Source organism: Cynocephalus volans, chromosome 15 (genome assembly GCF_027409185.1).
Source record: "Cynocephalus volans isolate mCynVol1 chromosome 15, mCynVol1.pri, whole genome shotgun sequence".
Lineage (NCBI taxonomy): Eukaryota > Metazoa > Chordata > Mammalia > Dermoptera > Cynocephalidae > Cynocephalus > Cynocephalus volans.
Genome location: NC_084474.1, coordinates 18,429,972 through 18,455,668, shown reverse-complemented (window position 1 = coordinate 18,455,668; position 25,697 = coordinate 18,429,972). Strand labels below are relative to the sequence as shown.

General features: G+C 40.8%; 1 protein-coding gene across 4 annotated transcripts in view; it reads right to left on the bottom strand.

The window, feature by feature from the left end:
• Positions 1-25,697, bottom strand: part of CHD7 (chromodomain helicase DNA binding protein 7) — a 177,776-nt gene that overhangs the window by 134,911 nt on the left and 17,168 nt on the right. For 3 of the 4 annotated variants that reach the window (XM_063080139.1, XM_063080142.1, XM_063080141.1), the window contains exon 2: positions 4,813-4,963. The exons of the other annotated variant lie outside the window; for it this stretch is intronic. The gene's annotated coding sequence lies outside the window, so the exon portion shown is untranslated. The remainder of the gene's footprint in view (positions 1-4,812; positions 4,964-25,697) is intronic. 4 annotated transcript variants of the gene reach the window in all.

The following is a 25,697-nucleotide window of genomic DNA, read 5'->3' as shown; positions in this document are numbered from 1 at the left end:
ATTCCCTCACTTCCCTCAAATGGCTGCTTGAAAGTGATTTCATGTAGTTGTCACAAGTGACTACTAACGGAATGTCTTGGACAGAGCTCTAGTCAGTAAACACCGGTTGTTCTCACCTTGTCCTGCACCAATTTTACCCTAGTCACCCAAATTTCCTCACTCCCAGTTTAACCCCCAAACATACTGGGCATCTCCCACAGGAGCTGACAGTTTATGACATTCAAATGCAGTTACCCCAAGTTCTGAATTCCTGTGCTGTATTAAGAATCAAACATTCCCTTTAAAAATCACAACCATCTTCCCAGATTTTGAAGGGTTCCTGCTTTCATGCCTCTAGAATCAGTGAATCATGGAACATAAGAGCTAAGACTCAATACCCAAGCCAACTCCTGGAACTCACAGGGAAATAGCAAGGCGGTAAATGACTTGTTCAAAGTCATCCAGCCAGCTGGGGGGTGAGCAAAAGCTGGGACCCCCATCTCTGGGAAGGGTGCTTGCTCCACATCATGCTGGGCCCTGCTATAATAAATATGTTAAACTGCTAAAGAATGTGTCCACATTGTTCTCAGTTAGGTAACATGGTACTTTCAGACTAGAACACTATATTTGTATATAATTGGGTAAAGGTTAACATTTGAGGCCACATAATTTTAAAACAGTATATCCAAACACAATGTATGGAGGAAGCTTCAAGTCACAACTTGAAGCAATTCCAAATAAGGCAGCATTCTAAAAAATGTTCAAACTGTTGGTGTTATCACTGAATATGGTGTCCTATCTCCATGGTCACTATTTTGAAGGAAACAATATCCATTTACATAATTTCTGGTGTATTAACTCAACCATGTTATGAGAATTTTTTCTTTTAACCAGCAGAGCACTTGCTTCTCCAAATATGACTCTCCTTTCTATACAAAGAGGTTTGCTCTCTACACCATCGTGCTTTTATATACCTGCAGCCTTCCAGATGGTGGTCAAATGTCAGAAACCATTCAACTCAAGGCAGATGGAGAAGTCAACTGTGCAAATGAGGTGCAAACTCTTTTCTAAGAACACCATTTTCATTTGGAAAAAAAAAAGACTGACAAACTGTGGTTATGCTGACGAGTATTCGGCAGGTATTTCTAAAATGAACAAAATAAGTCTGTCACTTCAAGGAAAACAATCGACAGGCTTGCTTGCCAATTATAAAATTTGATCATTTAAACAAAAAATCAGAATTTTGGACAACCTGTATCTACCACCATGAACTTGGCAGTTTCCAAGTACTTTAAGATTTTTCTGATTAGACAGGTGGTGATAGTTAACAAACGTGGTTTTTTAACATTGTATAATAAAATGTCAATATTCAAAAGGTTTATGTAACTCATTGAACCAATATTTTCCAAAATACCAATGAATGATGTTACAAAACCATGAATGAATAAAAGATTTATTCAAATTGCAAAACAGACCAATTAGTTTTAATGAAACCAAACACAAAAATTTCACTGATATGATTTCAGATTTTATACTGCAACTAACCTTTAAGAAACTACTCCTTGCAAGCATTTCATGTAGTATCAAATTATCTAAACAGGCTATTCAAGGGCCAGCCTGTGGCTCACTTGGGAGAGTGTGGTGTTGATAACACCAAGGCCACGGGTTCGGATCCCTATATAGGGATGGGCGGTTGGCTCACTTGGGAGAGTATGGTGCTGACAACAGCAAGTCAAGGGTTAAGATCCCCTTACCGGTCTTCTTTTAAAAAATAAAATAAAATAAAAAATGAATAAACAAAAAGGCTATTCAAATATTCCTCCCTTTTCAATTACATGTGCCCAAGAGGCTATATTTTCTTCATGTTCTTCAACCAAAACAACATATTGCAACAGACAAGATTCAGAAGCAGCTATGAGAATTTACCTGTTTTCTCAAGCTAGGCGTTAAAGAGACTTACAAAAATGTAAAGCAATATCACTTGTTCATTTTCACTAAACTTTTGTTTTGGAAAAATAATTATTTTTCACAAAAGTTATGCTATTTATACTAACATGTATTGGATTTAGTATTATTTTAAAAGAATTAAATAAATATTTTTAAACTTCTCAGATTTATTTATTTTTTTGACAGCTGGCCGGCAAGAGGAACCGAACCCTTGACCTTGGTGTTATAAGGCAGTGCTCTAAACAACTGAGCTAACTGGCCAGCCCCTCAGATTTAATTTTTAGTAAAGTAAATATTGATAGACACAACCCACATAAACAAAAGCTCTTTGGATTTTCAACAAGAGTGTAAAGTGGTCTTGAGACCATAAGTTGCAGAACTACAGTTCTAAATGATTAGCATCCTTACTATTGGCTGATAACATGTTGAAAATGCAATATGCCTATAATTTATACACACACACACTTATGACTTTTACAACATAAAACATTTTAAACATAGCAAAACAAAACTAAAAAAAACACTTCAGATACAATATCCCAGACATGAAAAGCATGGCTACAATATTACTCATGGAGTAGAACCAGAAATTCAGTAATTTCCAGTGCCATAATAACCAAAAAAGCCACAGACATCCTTGAAAAGGAGCCACAGACTCTTTAAAATAAAGGCTTCTTGGCTAAAATGTTTGGCTTTCAAGAGAAGTTGGGAAGGGGAGTATAGAGAAGTAGGTAAAGAGAAAGTCCCAACAGCCAGCAAATCAGATGACCATACAGTATCAGGTGAAGAAAAGGAAGGAAATACTTACTTTTGCTTTGTAGTTTACTATTCAAATACTGTAGCCGTTCATTTGTTCTTCTCTTTTTGCACAGAGAATGCAACATCCCCTACTCCACCCTAACCACTCTGTCTGAAGATCAGAGGAGGGCTCAAAAGCTTTTATTCATGCATCTAGCTTCAATAATCCCATGAGATCAGCAGAGTAAGTCTTATCCCCACTTTACAGATGGTGAAACTGAGGCTCTGAGAGTTTAAATGACTTCCATAGCTGGGTGGGAGAGCCAGTATCCCTACTCCCAAGTCTCCTGAGCTGTGTGTGAAGCCTGTTCAACACACCACCGACCTCAATGGTTCTCCATAGGGGGTCCAGCACCACAGGGGAACTGGTTAGAATGTGACTTCTCATGCCCATCCAGACCTCTAAATCCGAAATTCTTGGGGTGAGCCCCAGCAATCTGTGATTTACCAAATGTTCTGATGCACAAGCCACTGGCCTAGAAACAATAATCCGAAAGGCAGGCACCCACATGCCAAGGCAGTGGTTCTCAAATGATCTCAGTCTTCCAGAGCACCACAACAAAATACCATAGACTGGGTGGCTTGAAGAGAAATTTATTTCTCCCAGTTCTGGAGGCTGGAAGTCCGAGATCAAAGAAGGTAGGTATCATTCTGAGGCCTCTTCTGCTGGCTTGTAGGTAGACACCATCTCGCTGTGTGCTTACATGGCCGCCTCTTTGTAAGACAGGAGAGAGCGAGCTCTCTCATTACAATCAAGGGATTGGAACAGGATCCCACCCTTATGACCTCATTTAACCTTAATTGCCTCCCTAAAGGCCCTACCTCCAAATATAATCACACTGAAGACTGAAGCTGCAACATATGAATGGGGGAGGAAGGGGACCACAATCCAGTCCATAATCCTAACCAGAAGGAAAATGCTCAGGCTCCATGCCAAGGCTGATGCTGCTGGTCCAGGACCTCACCTGCAGAACCTGTCACATGGAGGGACAAAGAGAAAGGAGTGCACGTGGAAAAGCAACTGCCAAGGGAATCCCAGCACTGACAGGGATCCAAAGCAGCTGGCGGGACTCACTGGGATTACCACAGAGAAGAGAGGAGAGAGGGAAAGCAATCTCCCATGCTGGTGCTGCCACTGATGGTGGCAGACATTTACTAGACGTTTACTCATGTGCCAGGCCCTGGGCTAGGGCTTCAGATGCCCTTGTTCTTTTAATCCTTGTTACCCCCATTACAGGAATGGAAGCTGAGGGCTTAAAGGTTAAGTAGCTTGCCAAGGAGCCACTGCTGGCGAAAGGCAGCAATGGGAATAATCCCCAAGACAGCTCTCAGAGGCAGCTGGCTTAACCTCTACTATCTCTAGTAGAACTGAGAAAGGTGCCCAGGTTCACATCTGATCTTCAATCACAGAAAGTGATTACAGGAGCTGGAGGACATACAGCACAATGGTGTAGAGAACAGACTTTAAGGAAACACAAAAGGACAAAAACACACATAGAAAGACACTCGACTTTACTGGTAATAAAAGAAATGCACCTATCAAATTGGCAAAGGGCAATAATGTCCAGAGTTGGTGAGTGCAGAAAAAAATGGGCAACTCCTGCACCACTGAAAGGAGTGTGAACTGATGTGGCCTTTCTGGGGCCAATCCAGGCACATGTACCATATATAAAAATGAACATAGTCTGTGACCCTGTAATGTCCCTTTCTAGGAATTTATACCCAAGTGTACAGAGAGGTATATAAAGGTATGATCTTTACAGCAACAACATTTTCAATAGTGAAACACTGAAATGACTTAAATGGCCATTGAAAGCAGACAGGTAAATGAAGTTACATGGAATAGGCTATGGTTGTTTGAGCTAGATGAAAAGATACATTAGATCTCTGTGTTGATATAAAAAGATCAGTCAGAGTATTATGAAAAGAAAGGAGTTATGTATGTATAATCTGCTCACACTCTGAAACCTTTCTCCCACTAAAAATCCCAGAATAATGAACGTACCTGAGTTTATCAGGGGTGGGGGCTTTTACTTTCTACTCTGTATATGTTTTATGGCTTGATTATTTTGGAATAAGCATACTTACAAACAGCCAGATGTTAGAAAATAATTTATTACAATTTTTTTTTCTTGTGTCAAACAGATCTGGCTTCCATCCAAGTTCTGCTAGCTGGTAACCCCGGCTGGGCCAGTAAATCTCACACAGCCCTGGTTTCCTCGTAGGGCAGCAGGAACACCTGTGGGGATGAAGATGCCAGTTGTTGGTTGTCTGCTCTCAGAATGGACTCTGCTTTCCTTCACAGTGCTCACCAGAGACACTGCCTTCTGTGCTCTGAGCAGGTTCCCTGGGCTGGGAGCCCCTGCAAGGGCAGGTGCAGAGCATGCCTTGTGTACCTTTAATACCCCAGGACCCCACAGGGCCTAGTACAGAGTTGATCTCTTAATAATTCACAGACAAGACAAACAATTCACAGACAAGACAAACTAACCCCTAGAATTTTTTTTTTTTTTAATGGCCGGGAAGGGGATCTTAACCCTTGACTTGGTGTTATCAGCACCATGCTCTCCCAAGTGAGCCATGGGCCAGCCCCTAACTCCTAGAATATTTAATCAGTACTTATAAGAATGTGTAAGTCCAAGACCAATACATATTTCACTGTCAAGGGAATTTTCGGAAAAAATGTTTATACATGTTTGAATCCCCATGTATGCAACAAATATTTCAAAGATACAAAATCAACCTACCTATATAAATTTCTTAACAATTGTGGAAGTTCAAAATGCAAGTTATCCAAATTTTCCAAATTCCTGCTTTGGAACTTCACAAAGTACTTTCAGTCCACTAATCTGATAATTATAATTCAGATTTATTTGTATTAATAAAAGAAGTCTGTCATCTCCAAAGCTCTCTACCCCACAGGTGACAAATTCTTTCTCATATTCAAGTAATGAATCATTCAAGTGTTACTCCAGAATGCAAGATGCTGTTTATACACATATAATCAAACTTAAATCAATCAACTTTAATGGCTAGTTATTTCACTCACACTTTTCAACTCATCCCACCCCCTGCATACCACCTGCCCATCCCCTGCATTGCTAAGATTCAACTACCTAACCACTTGAGTGGCAGCATGACCACGTGGAAAGTAACAGTGAAGAAGTGGCATTACATAGTGTGCCACCACAGAGGCCCCACCTAATTTGTAGATAAGTAAAATATTCTCCGCTGGAAATACTCTGAAATAACAAATGTGTAATAACTATTGCCAAGTCTAATAGTTAATGAATGTGTTTATGTTCCAGCCAACACGTTAACTAAATGAAAACACCACAATGATACACTTTCCTTCATTTTCAAGCAAGCAAATCACCATAATCCTAACTTGACAATAAACTAAGGTTATGAATAGAATTTTTTAAATTTCCTTTTAGACAATATACTACCTTTACCAAATGATCAAACTAAACATCACCAGTAAAGGGGACAAAGGGACATCACGTGCCCCTGACACAATGCTGTGAGGGAGGGCACATCACCGCCCAAGCATCGCTGCAGCCAAGAAAGGCGTAAGCTAAATCTAAACACGGGGAAAATCTGATCTGCTAATTAAGACCACCTCAAGGAGAAAAGCTGCCTTTAGTTTCTGGAAGCCACTGCAGTATAACAATATTTGGTATCTTGCTTGCAAATGTTCATCAGCTGTACCATGCCAAAAGATATGTACTACAGAGAAGAAAGCTGAAGACATTTTCCCTCCAATGATTACCTTCTATATAATTTGAGGCAACAAATATTTCCGGAGCACCTACCATCTGTCACTGTTCTAGGCACGGCGGATGCATCAGTAAACGCTGCAGACAGCAATTCCCACTTTCATGGAAATAATTACATTCTAGTGAGGAGAGGGTCAAACAGAATAAATGAGTAAAATGTAAGTAGCTAAAAGGTAAGTATGAGAGAAAAACCACAACACAGAAGGCGGACAGGAATTTTGGAGGAAGGGAGTGTCATCTTAAATTGGGGGTGGGAGGGGATGCTTCACAGGGAAGATGGCACTTAGTGACGATGTGGAAGGAGCTGAGTGAGCCCAGCAGGCCCTGAGAGGGCAGTGTTCAAAGAGGACAGAGCAGGAGTGGACACCAAGAGGTGGGCTTGAGTCCAAGCACCCAAAGGACACCAAGGACATCGTGGAGGCTGGGGGTGCTTCTGTGAGGGCTGAGGTTTTACCCAAGAGAGGTGGTCCAGGAAGCATTTTCAGCAGAAGAGAAACATGATCTGACTCGGGCTTTGAACGGTGACTGACTGCTACGTAGGAAAGAGACTGAAGACAGCATGGGCAGAAACAGGGAGAGCAGCTAGGGAGCTGCTGCAGTAACACCGACAAGAATAAAGGCCACCTGGGCTAGGGCAGTAGAAGTGGAGACAAAAGTTGTCAGATTCCGCATATACTCTGAAAGTGGAGCCAACAGGATTTGAGGACAAATTTCATGTAGCTGTGAGAGAAAGAGGAGTCAAGGAGGACTCCAAGGTTTCTAACATCACAATGTGATAAAGGTTCTGAAAACGATGGTGATGGGAAGGACTTTAACATCTGCCACCTCACTGTGCCTCACAACATCCTATGAAGTACACTGTGAAGGTACAGAGCCACCACCTTTCACAAATGAAGAGACATGGCTGGAATGGGTACGTGTTTTGTCCACATGTACAAGAGTGCTTCAGAAAACTCATGGAAAGATTCATATTATCTTCTAATCCTGTTTTTCCATGAACTCTTTGAAGTACCCTTGTATAGAGGTGTTAGCAACAAAATAGGAGCCTAGATTTCCTATCCCAAGTTTAGGGTTTTTCCATTATATTGTGTGGCGTTTTTCTGTTTTCTGGTTTTTTTGTTTTTGTTTTTTTAATGTAGAGGGTTACCACGTGCAGAAAAAGGAGAAGCCTTGTTCTAGGGTGTTTCAGTAGGCTTGCTTAAACCAGCCGGCTCGTTACCATGGACTCAGCTGCTGCCCCAGGTCGGGAAGCTCCTTTGACCAAAGCCAGACATACACAGGGCCCTCTGGAAAGTTCCCCTCCTGAGTTAGTGTCTCAGTCCATAAGGGATACATGCAACTGGAAGACCAGCAATGGTTCATCCATCCTTATCAATCAAAAATGCACTCCAAAGTTTAACCCAATGCTGTTAGCTCTTCACTTTGATCTCTCTTAGGAAGCAAATCATGTCAATGCTGCTGCCGTGGATTCTTTTAACATCGCCTGTAAAACTCTACATCCTTTTTCAGTCACATTTCTCACTGATCAAAGGAGCTATGCATGTGGCTATCCCACCAACTCAAAAACCAAGTACTTCAGACAGAATATGTCTCCCCTGGACCCTTGTCGCTGTCAGCAGAATATTCCCTCTCGCCCCCTGCCCCGTGCCACCTCAGCGCTCTGCCATCGCCATCGCCTTGCCAGCCTGCGCTCCCTGCGAGCACAGCTTGGACAGAGCCCGGCCCGCACGAGGCCCCGCCATGCCGCGTCTGCAGGCTGCTGAGGCCCGTGACCGGGGCCCGTCCGGGGTATGGCCAGGGCAGGTCTCCGCCAGGGACGGCCAGAGCCAGGATGAGCAGAGGTGAATGAGGCGAGGCCAGGCAGGGCAGACGGGCAGGGCTCCGAGCCAGGTGGCGCAGAGCAGCGGCAACCACCAGCTCCAGCAGCCTCCGCTTCCTCGCCCTGGCCTAGGGCCATGTCTCTGCCCGTGGCCCACCTGCCAGGGCCAGGGTGGGGGAGGCGGCAAAGCGTTGGTCCCCTCGGCCCGCACCCCCACGTTTTCGGGCTGTGTCTGGCTTGCTCTCCCCTGGGTCAGGACGGGGTCGGCGAGCTCCAGAGAACCCTGAGGCTGGGCAGCGGCTAAACACCGTGCTGGGCAGGGAGGCCACCTTGTCCCGCAGCTGTCGGCCCAAGTCCTCTGGGAGCCTGGGGAGGACAGCCCTCACCCCTTCCTTCTGTCCTGTCTGACCCACTAGAGACTCTCCTCTGTAGCTGAGCTTTTTCTCACCTTTGACTCCTATCCCAGGAGTACCTTGGAGCTCAGGGCCCTTGCCTGGGACACCCACTAAATCCCAGGACATAGGCCCTGCCTTTCCACCCCTAGCCTAGGACCGTCCCCACCAACCCTAGGGCACAATCCCCCCACCCTGTGTCCCCCTCCCCCTCCCAGAACCCTCCCTCTAAACCCCAGGCCACACACACCCAATCTCTGCACCCCTGGCCCACAACCCTCCCTCTAAACTCAGGACACGGCCTCCACCTTCCCCTCCACCTTCAAAGGCCTTAATTTGCCCTAAGTTTTACCAGGAAGCATCGCTTAGAGCCAAAATCTGGGGGTGTGAAATGAAGGAATGCGCTTTTTAAATTTTTTTTTTCTTTAAGTTAGTGTCATTAAAGATTCATTACTTCTTATGTCCTTTTGGGAAAAAAAAAGAAATCATATCAAAATTCCTGGACTGTATGAAGACAATGAGAAGCCAACCTATGGTGTTAAGCAGACAAGTGACATGACTTGGTTTTGGGGGAAAGGTCACTTTGACTACATTGTGATGCTTTTTCCCTGACTTCTAGAATCTGTGTGGGTCTACCCCATACAGCAACAGAGCTCTAGACGAGCTCCTCCTCAACTCTTAACCACGTCCCCCAAAGCCTCTGGCCTCCCAACAATCTTGACAACACCACCCTAGAAAGAATGTTGCTTTTGTAAATAAAATGATGTTTTGATCCTGTCATTCTCATTTCAGAATTCAACGACTGCTCTTGAAATCAAATTAAACCTACTGATCCTGACAATTGCCTATCACCTAATATATTCTAGCTAAGAAAACATGCTTACAAATCCCTCCTCAAATATAGTACAGCTTTTCAATTACAAAAAAGTCCTTAAAATGTCCACAAAGCTTTTAAAGTGACTTAATTTGGAAATAATTTTTTCCTTTTAGTGATACATATTGAAGTATTTTTAAATAAAATAATATGCTGTTTAAGATTTGCTTCTAAATAATACAGAACACAGGGGAAGCCAGCGTGAGTATGAATGAAATAAGACTGGCCTGAGTTAATGGACTTGGTGAAGGACACACAAGGGCAGATTCTGCTATTCTGTCTCCTTTTGTGTGTTCCTCTATTAGTGCATGTGAAGCATCTCAAAGTCCTCAAACATTGTATAAATTCTTCTTTTCTTGTTCTATTACTTTTCCTTACAAAAGATGATGTTGTATAGAATGATACAAACATCACCCTTAAGAGATTAAGCTGTAGTAATTCAGTCAAAAAACATTTCAAAAAAGAAAACTGCAATTTCAGACCAAGTTACTCAATGAAGCATTTGTAATTATTTCTTAAAAACTGTCCTGCCTAAACATTTTCCTTCTATCAAAATTATGTCAAACAACTGTATTTGGCATTTACAGCTTTGTAAAGCTACAGCTGATTTGTACTGACAGATACTTATGCATTTCCAAATAATCTTCTTACATAAACTATATATCTCCTACATCATTTGTAACTTCTATCTCTATACATGAAAAATGTTTATCGTATGTGACTTACAGAATCACTGACTTTCAATGTTGGAAAGGATATTCAAGCTTCTCTGGTCAACCAGCCATTTGATGTTTCTGTTTTTAGATTAAAGCGTATATGTAATCTGTTAAGATTTAATGGGTAATTTAATGCTGTACACTATGTACACAAATATAGTAGGAAAAGTAAGGGACCAATATAAGCTTCCTCAGTCCACAATGGTAGGATCAATTACTACTGCCTTCCTAATACTCACTCTAAATAATTATCACTTTAGTGAATAAAATAACGCTAATATTTCTACATCACATTATAGCTTCTACTGTAGGCAACTGCAAGCTACAAAGAAATTTTGTGCTCAACACCTTTCCAAATAACATGCTTTACCATGTTGTGTTCAGTTGTTGAAGCTTCCCCACAATTAGCATGAGGAATAACACCATTTCTACTCCTCTCTCAACATTTAAAGTCAAAGTCATCGAAGAACGAAAGATTTCATTACCACCCTGTACTGACAGAGACCAATATTAATTATTATTTGAATTAACCTCTGAGCCATGGTTTTCATCAGTACTCAGAAAAGACAGGAACAATTTCTAATTACATGCCACCCTTATTATAAGTCACTAGGCCGCCAGGCTGTATCTGATGAGGCTGCTACACTTTGCCTTGAAACTGCTCTGGACTCCATTATAACCTTCTTGTCTCATCCACAAGGAAATGGAATTCGGCAGGCCTCAGAGATTCTTTCCCCAGGAGCTAACTTTTTTCTCCCCCTTTAAAACGTGATGCGGAACTGTAAATAAGTTTATTAGTAAAAGTCCTGCACAAAGTAAACAGTTGTTCAATGTTTACACTTTACTCTAAAGATGGACAGTCACAGGCTTTTAATGGCTCCACTTGTCCAAAGACCTTGGAGGTACCAGGAAGTAGAGCAGAACTGCAGGGAACATTGGGTTATTACACCCATTATGTTTACAAAATGTCAAACAGTTTTAGTGTAAAAGTAACCTATGATATAACAAGAAAAGAAAAACCCAACAACAGAGAAGACTAAAACTTGAAAAATACATTTCATTTACTCTTCCACTGCCAGCCCTAGTCTCACTTTCCAAAGATAATCAACTCAACACAATTTCCTGTGCATCCTTTCCTGCCTACCTGCAGACACATGTCTGTGAACATCATGTGTTTTCCAGCCCTTTCTGAAGCAAGAATCCAGGAGGTGGACATCACAGCCATGTGACAACATCTCAGCTGGAGCTGTTCCTATGTGAAGTTTTGGTTTTGCCCTCATGCAACTACACTGCTCTCTGAGGTACACGTTGCACTCTAGTCTTTAAAAAACGCACCATTTTTCAATCCAAGAGGTTTCAGGCTGATCATCCATGACACAAATATGCACATTTAAAACACCTCAAAATTAAGGATTTAGGTATGGCATTATATGATCTCTAAAACAATGTTATAACACTTGCAACAGGCAGTGGAAAGCAGATAAAAATGGATCTGTGTTCTCAACAACAAGAAAGACACCGAGTTTCTGAATCTTGATTAGAACTTGATTTTAAACTTAACAAAATCAACTATAAGATTGGTAATTTATCAACATTAATACAGTTGGTACAATGAAGAAAGGAAAGACGTTCATCTGTCACAAGCCAAAGAGCTAAATGGTGCATTTTGAACAAACAGATTCCCTTCTCAACTATCCTCTACTGGGTTAGTGCTTCCAGGATAAGTGCTGTGGGCGATACTGAAAAATATACTGCTGCTGGGACTAACATCGTCAATAAGATTAAAAAGAAAACTCTTAAAAATTAAAACATCTTCACAAGAATTATAATGAATTAAGAACATGTATTTTGACATCTAAAATTCCTTTCTAGGGTCCCTCCTCCCCCCATTTATGAAAAGAAGAGAACCTCTTCAGCTGAACAAGATATAAAGAAGAAACTGGAATTGGGAGAACTCTTTCCTCCAAAAAGGAGTGAATTTGTGTAATCACTGCAAAAACAGCTATTATAAACACTACTAAGCGAATTAAAATCTGAAATGTAAAAGGATAATCGAATTTATTACCAACGACCCATATTTGTAACTCTCCAGTCTTAAATACCCCACTACTAATAACAAGTTATAAATATGTGAATTTATACAAATCATTATCATAGGATTCATTTTAAACTCCTCTGTAGGAGAACCACTATCTTTGTCATTTTCTATTACTGTGATTAGAAGTAAGAATAAATTGGATTTATTTATACATTTAAGGTGTACAACATGATGTTCTGATACACAAAGTAAAATGGTTACTATAGTCAAGTTACCCATCATCTCGCAGTTAACCTTTTTCTTTGAGATAAGAATAAATTGTAACTAAAGTTTGCTTTCACCCTTAAATACAGTTTCAATTTTTTATTTAAAAACTTAAATGTGCACACGATGTGTCAGACACTGGGCTTGGTGCAAGGCATAAAAAGTAAACAAGAAATTCTCGATGAGTTCCATTTAGTCAGAAGAGCAGAGAAGAAAGTAACAATGACACAACGACACAATGTGATTTAATAATATAATACACTTCGTCACGAGATGATAACTTTTACCTAAGAGCTTTATTTTTCAATTCAATCAAAACCTGCAAACCTACTACCCTAGGCTGTTCGCCGGTACTATGGGGATACAAAAATAAAATGAATAAGCTTCAATGATTGTTTCACCATATTTACCTTCCCCGCCTTCCTCTAACTTAGCTGAGTTCTAGTCAAGCATACACAGGATTCCCTCCTTTAATGGAATCCACCATTTTATCAAGTTAATCAAAATATTACAAGCTATACAACGCACCTTGGCTACTTGTTAGGTAAGGTTACAATTACCTACCCACTTCAGAGATCAGACCTTTCCCCTTAATAGGAAAATATTAATTAAAAAAATACTAAAATAGCCTAGGCTGCCTTCAGAGAGCTTATAATGTAAGGGAAGAGAACAGGAACGTCGATAACGAGGTGCAATTCAAATTTAGAAACTGCAACAGGAGCGAGCTGCGGTCAGAGCCGAGCACCGGGCACAGAGCCGCGAGCGCCCGGGAGAGGGCGCGCCAGCGAAGCGGCACTGCGCATGCGAGCCCCGGGGCTGAGCGCCCACTGTGTGCTCACTGGCGCCACGTCTGCTGCGGGCATGAATGACCAGAGAGAGGAGATGACGGAAGGTAAGGAAACTGCATCCGGGGGAAAAAAAACGGAAATGGCTTCACAGAAGCAGTGGCCTTGGAAACAGAACCTGAAGACAAGCAGGACTGATGGGCACAGACGGGTCTGAGTGGGCAAAAGGTCCTCGACACGGGGCGAAGCAAGAGCAGAGCACGAGAGGGAAAGTACTGCGTGCTCAGGCACCGGGAGTGACCCGGTGAAGCCTCATCACGGGATCTACTTATGAAGAGGGGTAGATGCTATGGTTGGAAAGTTAGGCCGGCAAGGTCAGGAAGAAGGAGGGAGGCCTGCGTGCAGGCGGAGCCCGGCAAGTGGGTGTCGCACGCAGGCGTGTGGCCGCTGGGCCGTGCGCAGGAGGGACAGACGTCTCTGCAGTCGTCTCCGCAGTCCTCCCGCAGAGAAGGCCACAGACCCTGAGGGTGCCGGGAGATAAAATCTACAAACTCTTCAGCGTGCTGGATATGGAGGGTTGCGAGACGAGAGAACGTCAGAGATGAAGTGGAGATTGTGTACCTGGGCGACTGGAGAATGGCTGGGGAGAAGGCCGATGTGATTCTGAAGCCCTAGTCCTCAAACACAGCTCTGTCGTCCCCCCTCCCAGCGTAAAAAAAAAAAAACTAGACTCATTCCCAATGCCCTCCTGAGCATCTTCGCATCTCCTGTTTCACCCAAATTCTTTTTATTTCCCAAATACAAAACTTTGCTGCTTTCCTCACACAGCCCTCCTCACCACTCTCTCTAGTTAGCACACATTCATTACATCCTGCACAAATTCCTGCACAAAGCTGTCCTCCAGGAACCCTCCCCAACACTTTAACTGGCCGTGTATGACAAACACTTAAGGTCTTAATACTTCAACAGGCTATACACACTATTTGGTTCAAATCTATAGGTACCTGGCACCACGCCTTGCCATAGCAGGTTTGTCAGTAAGTGCTGGGTGGATCATCTATTAGTTACCCAATTCTGATCATCAATTCTTCATAATTACTATTTTCTTATAGAAGGGTAACCTGTAAACCTTTTTCATTAATTCAATCCATTAATCAGTAAATGAAGTATCTTTTACACTAAGAGACACATCTAAGTTGCTCATGGGGAACAGGTGAGTGACATAAGAATAGGACAGTAAATTACAATCTCCAAATCTAGAACTAGAGGAGAGTCACTCAGGGCAAAGGGGACTGCTGGATGTACAGATTCACCATATCTTCAATAAATGAAGTCATCAATAAATCTAGTTTTGTCAATATTTGTATATTTCAGCCTCTGTGAATGCAGGAATAAACAGTTTCAAGACCACACTAAACAGCATCAAAAGGTATTTCTTATTAACAATTACCTGTTCTGCATCATAGATTCAGAGCTCCTATGCAGAATCTGAATATATATTTTGTAAGATCTGTGTAGATTAGTAAACACTTAAAAGAATGCCCATTTTCTTCATATATGAAAACTAACTTTCAGTATACTGACTTTTTTAATTGGCAAAATAATTTCACTGAGAGATTTAAAACCTCTTAAAATCACCAAATCGTAAGTAAATTACTACAGTTTGTCCTTATAATTTGAAGATAAATGAGTTTCTAATTTATCGTTTTATATACTACAGTTCTAATTCTTATTTTGTATTATGACTACTCAGTAATTAGAGCAAGATCTTCTACTGAGAAGTTCTGTGCATGCAATATATAACAAGTGGTCTAGTATCACCCTTTGCTCTTCCATCACATACACTGTTTAGACATTGTACCAGCATACTGTTTAAATTATCTTTATTAAACTATATGCAAAATTCTGGCCAAGCATAAAAATATTCCTGGTATCATAAAACTATTTTACTAAATGTGTAAAAATACTAAGTACTATAAAAATGTGCCATACAGAGTTATTCCTAACTACTTCCTGAATGTTACCAACTTAAGCAATTCATAATGGTTCCACTATCTAACCCAAATTCAAACTTTAACCATTTTAAGTAATTTTGCACTGGCATAATCAGAAAACTTGCTACTCTCTCTAAAGCAATCAGATCAAATGAGCATAATCACCACAGTGTACAAGGTTCTGTGTGTTTCCATTAGATTCTCTGCATTACTTGAAACTGCATAGCTAGGGGCCCACTAAAAAATTTAATTCATCCTTTTGGGATGCCCAAGGCGGAAGTGCACTTGACTCTTCTGGAGTCCTGAGACCTAGAATCAAGCATATCTCACCCATCTACTATGTATATGGCCTTGGAGAAATACTAAGTTTCTTCTAAAAAATACCACCTTTCCTATATGGATTATAGTACCAATGTGTGTTAAAGTGCCTGGTAAGCAATAGAATACATTACAGATGTGATTCATTTTATTATGTAATGTTGACCCAATGCACAGGGGTTGATGTAAAAAGCATTCTTCCATGTAGCTTGTCTCCCTCTCTGTTTTCTCTTCCACCTGTGTAACAGTTAACTTTGTACTTTATTTGTAAATCTCAAAAGGTTGGTGGAATGCATTTCCCTAAAGCCCAGGCACCAAAATATTAGCATAAATGTGCTATTTTTACTTTAAGAGGTTTAGTTACGAATACCTTATTACAAATTAAACTGGTAACATTCAGAACATCATTAGGAATAATTTAGCATGGCGCATGTTTACAGCACTTAATATTTTTGCAAACTTGATAAAATAGTTATCTTTTAGATGCAATTTCATATCTAACTCTTCAATGAGTCCGATTTTTCAATGACACCCAACAATTAAGTAACTATCATACTAGCTCTGTGAAAGAACAAATAAGCATGTTTATATGTTGTATATACACACCTCTTTGTCCTCAATGGATTTACATTCTGGTTGGAAGAGCAATGAATAACTAAGTAATCTCACTTCCTACTTTGCAGGGGAAACAGGAGCCCCTCTGATGGCTACATGTGGGAGTTCCTAATAGCAAACTCACAGGCTCGCTCACATCTGCATCCGTCCGCTCCTCCTGCCTTCCTGTTACCACAGAGCAGCTATGCTCATCTAAGCTGAGTCCTGTTCTTCCACTTCTGGACTCCATACTTCTCTCCCTTTCAAGACTCTCACTACATCAATTACCTTTTACTCTCCTTCCTATACAGACCCTTATAGCCCACCTCTCAACTGGATCCTTCCCACTTGCTTTTACACACTCCAGTCTCTGCCATTTGATTTTTAAAAGAAAAAAAAAGTAGACAAATTTCACCTGGATTGCACAGGAGGGGAAAAAGAAAGCTGGTGAGCCTGCATCCGGGTGACTGGCCAGGGGCTATTATAGTCAGGTGTGACTAGACAGTCTCTACACTGCACAAAGGACTGGGGGAAGCAAGTGGGTGCAAAAATCTAGCCAGTACTCCAAGAGCCAAGCCACATGCCATAGAGAAAGGACACCTCTTGTTAATTTGCAGAGAAACCATATGGGCTATCGGTTTGGCCCCATGAACATCAGTCACGCAGGTAGCCATTTAGGCAAACCAGCAATCCAGGAGTCCCCCAGGACACCTTCTTCCCCCTAGAGCTCTTCACAACCAATCTATCATCAAATGTTACTGATTTTACTGGCTAAATCTTTCTGAGAGAATAGGATTTCAAGAACTTATCCTAAAACGTTTTCTAAAATTTAACTACTATAACGAGGAAAATGGAAGCACAAATAGCCTCTATTCTTGTTTTGTTTTCTTCTATCTACATCCAGGACCACCACACTAGATCAAATCACTATCACCTCTCACCTAAACTACCCAATCATCTTCTGCCACCCTCTCCAGCCCCTTCCTATCTATGCACATGGTGCAACCAGAGTAACTGCTTCCCATTCCTCTGGGGGTACAGACCAAGCTCTCCCCAGTGCAGCCACAGAGCCTTTCGACAAGAGGACCCCAGTTCAAGCTTACCTTCCATGGGTGCATCTCCTGAACTAAATCAGATGCCCGTTATCCACTCCATAGCACCACATACTGCTCCTTTTTTCCTAAACAATGATCACAGTTGCCCTTCTACAGGTTTGTGCAATCATGTGGTTAATATCCATCCACCCCACCAGACTTGAGCACCCAGTACAGTTTTGTTCGCCTCTGTATCCTCAACACTTAGCATAGTGCCCAGCCCACAGATATTCATAATTACTTTTTTGGATCAATAAACAAACATGAAACAACTAATTCTAAGGCCAATACCTTAGGAAGGGTGGGATAAAATACATGACCAAGTTCAAGAGTACTAAGGAAATTTAACCAAGGGAGAACTTTTTCTACGAGTAGGTTAAAGAGAAGTCTTAAGAAAAGGAGGGAGGGATGGAGGAGGAGCATCAGGGGGGAAAAGTTTTAAGACTGGGCACAATTCAGAGAATGGCATGAGTGGAGCTGGGCCATGCTGAGGAGGAGAGAGGGAAGTGGGACAGGAGAGAGAATGCAGCGAGGGGTCTCAAACGAGTAAATGAAAGTTTTACATTGTAGATCCAGGAGCTGAGGCATGGCTAAATCGAGATTTGGCAGAATGAAGTCAGATACAGAAAGAGGTAGGAGTTAAAAGCTGTTTCAGAGATGAGGCCAAACGACAGGCCAGGCGTGGTAACTGGCTGAATGCAGGGAAGGAGAGCAGGTTGGGATATTAAAATCTGAAGGAGCTCTCCAAGATGACACCAGGAGGAGAGGACTGCCTGCCGGTGGGACAGCCCTTCCAGAAAGGGGTGGAACAGTACCGTGTTCACTTTACACTCACAAACAGGAATGTAATGCTAATTTTACGATGCAACTAAGCAAAATGAGAGCTTCATGGTTCCAGTTATTGAAGCATCATGAATTTGCTTTTTTTCCTTGAGGGCGAGTAGAGATTATTGTCTCAACTGACTCTTAACCAAATAGGATTTCAAGAACTTATCCTAAAACGTTTTCTAAAATTTAACTACTATAACGAGGAAAATGGAAGCACAAATAGCCTCTATTCTTGTTTTGTTTTCTTCTTTGTTTCCTACCCATAACTCTGACTTGACCAAAGACAGGAAGAGAAAGCAACAAATTCTAACACACTCTCCCCTAGGCCTCCCATTTCAGTGCTAGGACCAATCACTGGTCAGAGGCATCTGACAGAAGAGTGAAAAGATGTGCACACGTAGGGAGGGGGAAACAGGGAGCTCCTGTGTAATGGGCACAGAGTTTCAGCTTTGCAAGATGAAAAGAGTTACATAGTTGGATGGTGGGGGTGGATGCACAGCATTATGAATGTATTTAATTACCACTGAACTGCACACTTAGAAATGATTAAGATGGTAAATTTTATGTTACATATATTTTACTACAATAAAAACAAATTGGAGACTAATGTAGTCTCGGTTATCTAAATTTTTTAGGTTTAGTATTCATATGTTACTTACTGATTTACAAATAAGCGATTTGTTAAATGTTTAAGAATTGCTTCAAGAATATGATTATTGGATCTTATAAACAAAATTTTTTCATGATAAAGAGTTCTGTTAACTTTTTTAAAAATTGGAGGAAAAAAAGAGAGAGGGATGGGCACATTCGCTGTAGAAGACAGCTGCAGTGATGGCCCAACGTGTCCACACCTCCCCAGAGCAGGAACCCCACACTGCCCGGCCACAGAAACTGCTCTGGTCAGAGAGACAGCAGCGAACTTCAGGCAGTCACATTTGAAAGTGCCTGAGCACTGGGGCTGCCCTCCCATCCGCCACCATGTCAACAAGCCTGAGCCACTCTACTGGAACATAAGGCATGTGGCCCAATCTCTCACACACACGTACACACACATGGCCCCAGCTGACAACTGGCCACTGGGTGAGGAGTGAAGCCAGCTAAGACCAATCTAAAATGCAAGCTAGATGGATGGCTGCTGTTTTAGGCCACTAAGTTTCAGGGTGGTTTGTTACAAAGCAACAGGTAACTAAGATTTGCTACAAGAACTGAAGAATCAAGCTACAGGCCCCTAAGAAGCTGAGCAAATTCCCTGTCATTTTCACATTACATTCACCAGCAAATGAAAAACATTTGACAGGTAAAGGGTTGGTGTAAGAGATTGTATGTTTAAGTTTACAACCAAAATCAGTCTCCATCTTCTCACAAACAACAAGCTTGTGAGGCTGGAGGGTCGTGGCATAAAAAGTTTTGTTTACTTAGGGGACCAAATAGATTCCAGTTGTTCTATGAAGAATGGACAGTCAAGTTAAAGAAAAAAACAAAACAAGGGCTACAAGACAAGGTGTGATATGAATATAATAATTATACTTACCTAAATAAAAATCAGGAGGAATACCTAGTCTAAAAAGAAAGTGAAATACCTACAATAAGAAAACACTTTACTTTCTGGGTCACATACCCACCACATTTAGAAAATCGGCATTAAGGCAGAAAAATAAGAAATGAACATTCAACAGTGCTCACTGTGTACAAGGCACTGTGCTGGGTGCTTTACACCACACACCCACTCACCCCACACTCTCCACCCCACATAATCCTCACTGCTACCCCTGAGTTATTAACTGTCCATATTTTGTAGATGAATAAACTGAAATCAAAGCAATTAAGTAACTCTCCCAAATCACAAAACTACCAAGTAGAGGAGCTAGTATTTGATACCAGGTCTCACCAATTTTAAAGTCCATGTTTTTTCTCTATTTTGTTCTGCCTCCAAAAACAACACTGCAGGGAAGAATGTACAGGCCTTCATTCCCCAGCAACTCTGTGCAGAGCACAATGCTGGGACTTAAGGATGGTCACAGGGGCACGAAACCACCCTACCTCAAGGTACAAATTCCCTCTAGGAACTGCAGTAGTAGAGTAGTAGTAGTAGAGGATGGGTGCCTCCCCCAAAAATAATGAGGGAGAAGCTTCTCGAAATCCCCAGGAAGGTTAAAAATACTTTGTAAATTCATATAGAGCTGTTGCTAAACCAGATACCTTTCAAACCAGCAGCTTTTTCCTCACCCAAACCCACCTTTCCAAATAAAATTCACTCTTTAAAAATTGTAATTGCCTGATAAAAACATATTTCAAGAGAGAATCATTATAGTAAGAAATAGTCCCATCATATAGTGTAGACAGTCACACAAGAAAGAACTATGATACAATAAAATAGTCTGCACTGTAGTGATTGTATACGTGGAGACGCCGCAATGTAATCTTTGCGTAAGAAACGTCCTCTTCATTAAAACTAGTTAAGTCCCATCTGTTCCCAACCAAATGTCCAAGTTTAAGTATATAGAAAAATAGAAAGAGGAAAAATAATCTACTTAACCTTAAGAGATTTACACTTATTTGGGGGAAATAAAAGGAACAGTCCTCAAATAAAGATGTTGAGATCATAAGACTCTGTAGACACGGATGCCTCCGTCCCCGTGACTGCAGACTGGTGCTGTGATCTCTTCCACCACGACGACCGTTCACTGGGGCTTCGCTGAGACTCAGTACTACATACCACACGGACATTTCACACGTGCTCGCTCACATATGTAGTGAATAAACCGTTGCTGCTGCTTATAGAGATGTATTCAATGTGATTTTTTAAAAATTTACCTATAGTCTGCTGACTTGGTCAAATTGCTGCTACACACTGGCTCCTACCACATAAGATATTCTGAATCACGTCAGGTTTACGTCCGTGTGCATACTGTGTTCACTTTCCATCGGATTATTTTCCAGCCCACACATTCGTTATCCACAAACTCCTCTCAGCCCAAAAACGAAGACACAGTTCAAATGAACAGACTGTTCTAATCTCTGAGAGCAGCCCACCACTGCTGGAAAGCACGGCGTTCCCAGGCAATGACACACCTGCCGCCATCCTGGTCATATAGCCGTCATCACTTCACTTCGAGTGTGGGCGTCAGGCCCTGGTCTCCTTTTCAGGCTTTAAGTAGCTTTCCCAAGGTCACATGGCAAAGTGAGGAGTCTAAATTAGAACCAGGTTCGAACTCCAGAACCCCTGCTCTTAACTGTGAGGTTATACTGCCTCCAATGGCTACCAACAGCAGATGTAGCCTCTGAAACCTTCGTGGTTACAGACCATTCGACTGGCTAACCTGTACTAGCCAGCACATGAGCTGGCCATACTTTTTTAAGTTTCTCCAACTAGTCGGTCACTTGATTTGGCATCATGTCATCATGTAGGCCAACTACAGTCATCTCCCAATTCTGTGGGGCTGATTCCTTTGGGTCTCATGTTGTCTTTATCTAGCCTGGATTAAGATATACACAGAACCCTGGTTTTCGTGAGGTCAAGACACAGTCTCGGCATGGCATCAACTGACAAACTCCACAACCTGTTAGGTAACATACACCTACTCCAGAACAGTCGTCACAGCTGCAATTACTGTAAGATGGTAAGCTTCCAGAAGCTAGCGAGATGCAATTTGTGAAGGTGAAAAGCTGCCAGTGTGGCTAGAAGGAGCCTAGGGCAAACGATCACAAGTATTAATGTAGTATTTAGTTTTATTCCTAATGATTTTTTGAAATTTGGCTGTTTGGAATTTTAAAAAAATTCCACAGAAACAATCTCAAGCTATCAAACAACAATAACAAACAAAGGGGGAAAACCCACTTCATCTAACCCATTATGCAGCTGAGAGAGCAGAACGTGACGGACGATCCTTGAAGCCAGAGGAGCACCAGAGAGAAGAGATGACCATAAGCTCCTTAAGGTCTTGTCCTATTTCTTATTCTAATTTTCTCTGCCCTCCCCCACCCCATCCAACAGTAGACAGAGGCTCCAGGGAAGGAAAGAGAGGAGTTACAGTATATCCCATAGCAAAGGTGGGAGACACAGAGCTGGATACAGCAGAACAGTCTGGGGGGAAAAGTGAAATAAAATAAAATAGGACTGGCTCACTCTAGGTGAGTAGAAACAGAACAGTTAAAATATCAATGTTTGACAATTTTGAAATCATCTCAATTCTCCTGGATGGTCATATATTTTTTTGGTGACATTAAAATATTTGGTTATATCACCTAAGATACAGAAATCTGTGGGATAAAACAGAAGCCCTAGTCATGTTGTGCAAAACACAGCTCCTACACTTCATTACAACCCAAATCCACACTGCTCTGTTAAAACCATGACACATGGGAAATCCAGAACACTCTGACCAAGATACTACTGGCAAATGTTCTATAGGTAGCTGCCACAATAATACTTTCAATCTTTTCTTTTAAAGACATTAGTATCTAATTGTTCTCAAGATGCATAATGCTCACAATAATGCCAAGGAAAAAAGTTATCTACCATCTTTATTTGAAAGTTCTGCAGTCATACTAATAGACACCAAGGCCCTGCAAGTCCTTACACCCTCATTGTCATGTTCTCCTCACTAAGAAACAGAGCAGACCATACAATATTAATAACAGCTCAGTTCAATAAATGCTTGGTATATGCCAGGCACCAAGGAAGGTACTATTATTAACCCTATTTATAAGTGAGGAAACTGAGACACAGAAGGTTACTTGCCCAAGGTCCCAGAGCTAGTAAGTACTGGAACTAAGCTTTGAACCCAGACAGTCTGACTCCAGGGCCCTTGCCTCTAACCTTTATGCCATTCTACCTCTTCCAATCTCTAATTATACACTTAAGTAATCTTTAAATTGCTATCATTTTATCTGAAATTATTCTTTCCCATGGCTGGTGGAGGAGGAATGTCTAACAACAGGTTCACATTGGAGTCTGGAGAAGTCTATCGACCTTGTTTTCCTCCTGTACTGGTTTCATACTAAGTAATGCAAAATCCTCTCAGATGATCCTAGATATAAGAAATCAAAGGAGGCCCTTCATTCCTTTGTATCACTAATTAGATTTTAAACTGCTTGTGAACAAGAACCATTCATTTTCCTAGTTTTGCATGTGTACAAAATAGGCACTATCCTAGTGCTAAGTTCAGAATCTATGCTATCAAACACTGGATCATTGTCAAGTCAGGCTTTGCATGGTTAGCTGTACATTTCTCATTTTACTGTGAGTTTTAATAGATTTTGGCATTACTCTTGTGGAACAGTCTTGGTGACACTGTTTTATGGTACCCAATGTGTTGACAGCAGTCTGCCAGATTAACACTGTAAAAAGTTGCCTACTGTCTGCTTAAATTAGGGCCAGTAGCCAAGCAGAGTCACACTGAAATGCCTGACACACAGTCCATCTATGCTGTACCCTATGTGTTTTTCACAACATAGGGAACAAGGTAAGAGGTGGCAGCAGGTGTGATTAAAATGACACACAGGTGGGACATCTTTTTGCTAAAGATTAGAGACTTAAGTTCCAATTTCAGATGCATCCAGACAAGTTTCCATTTTGTTCCATAAACAAAGTTGAAAAATACAAGCGACTGCAAACTGAGGGTTTGTTTTGTTTTGTTTTAGTTATTACTGTATTTCATCAATTCTAAAACCTTTTTTTTTTTCACATTTCAATATGTCAGTAAGATGCTGATAACAAGAAATAGGATACATCTTACAACCGATACCAACTTAGATTTGATGAAATACAGTAATAAAACGTAGCTGCATATATTCTGGATTCTATGGTTTTCAAGTTTTATGCTACCATCAACCCATTTACTGATAATTCCTTTAAGGAACAATGTTAACAATTTGTCTCTGTTTTTCCTTTTCTTATCCCCCTGTGTTTGCCATAGAAGACATAATAAAGAATGTTTGAGAGTAAATTAAAGGTAACATAACTACAAGGAGACAAATACTTTAAAGCTATTTTAAGTGCAAAGCTGTTACTTTTCTGCGAAGAAAATATAGCCTGAAAGCTCCTCCAGGCTGCATGCAGGCAAATGTGTTTCTTCCATGAGAAAGACACACTTCCACGGTGAAAGAGTTCCAGATGCTAAAGTCTTCCTACTAACCCACATTGGCTCACTCCAAGACAGAGTAAGCCTTTTTAACTAAAAAGCTCCAGAGTCTCGAGGGGTTTTTCCTCCACCTCCCAAATATCAAAATCATGCTCACATATTTAAACAATTAGGTGAGAGGTATAGAAGCTAGCACCAAATAGGTCTGAAATCTGAGTGCTAAACGTGCAGTTAATATTAACCAAATTCAGATCTCAACTACAGAAATTTTTTAGAAGATGATTCTTGTATTCTTTGACTTTAGAAAACTAAAAAAAGGCAGGAAGGGGAATTTTTTTAAAATTCAACTTATTGCCCAACAAAATTTCTTTGGAATAGAAAATATAAGCCAAAGACTACCAAGAGATCTAGAAGAAAAGAAAACCCTAACTGGCAAAAGTTGGGAGTATTTGTTTCAGATATATAACTGGTTAAAATTACTTTAGGAAAAAAAAGATTTTCCTGTCTATACCACAAAAATACTGAAAAACTGTCAGAGTCCTTCCTTCCATATATGGTATCAGATAGTTTCTTGGGTTTTAAAACCCTTTGGTATAAAATTTAGAAAAGAAAAAGTAGAACAACGAAAACAAACTACCTATAGTCCAAAGAATTAACATTATTAGTGTCAGTAATGCAACAAGCCCTGTGTAGAGTGCTTTAGATGGATTACTGCATTAATGCACATACACCTATGAGATAAGTACTGTTATCAATCCCATGTCACAGTTGAAGAAATTGAGTCTTAGATAAATTAAGTAACTTGCCTTTTGTCAGAGAGCTAATAGGTTAGACAGAACTAATAAACCCTTGTCCAAAGTCACACAGCTAGTAAATGGTTGGGGAGGGATTCAAACCAGATCTGTATAACTATGGAATCACAGCTGTTAAAACATGAAGGAAAACTGCCAATCCCTGAAATTAACCATTTTAAAAATTGATGTATTTTCCTTACTCTTTCTATGCTTATAATTTAATCTGTATAAAATCAGGACCATAGTTAACACATTGTTTTGAACTCTACTCTTTTAAGCTTTCTATTTTCCAAAACCATAATTTGTAATGTCTGTATGATATTCTAACACACGAATATAGCATAAATTCAACCATTCTCAATTGCTCATTGTCAGAAAAAAAGTTGTGACTTCTTATTCATAATAGTTGACTGGATTTCAGATTTTTCCTTAGGACAGATGACTGATACAGCTGGAATGGCTATTTATAAAGATCTTTATAAATATAGTCTCTCATTTTCTCCCAAAATGTTTATATTTATTGAACTTCAAGCAACAATGAGCATGCAGGTCTTACCATATTCTAACAGCATAAGAATTTTTCTTTTTTTTTTTTTTTTTT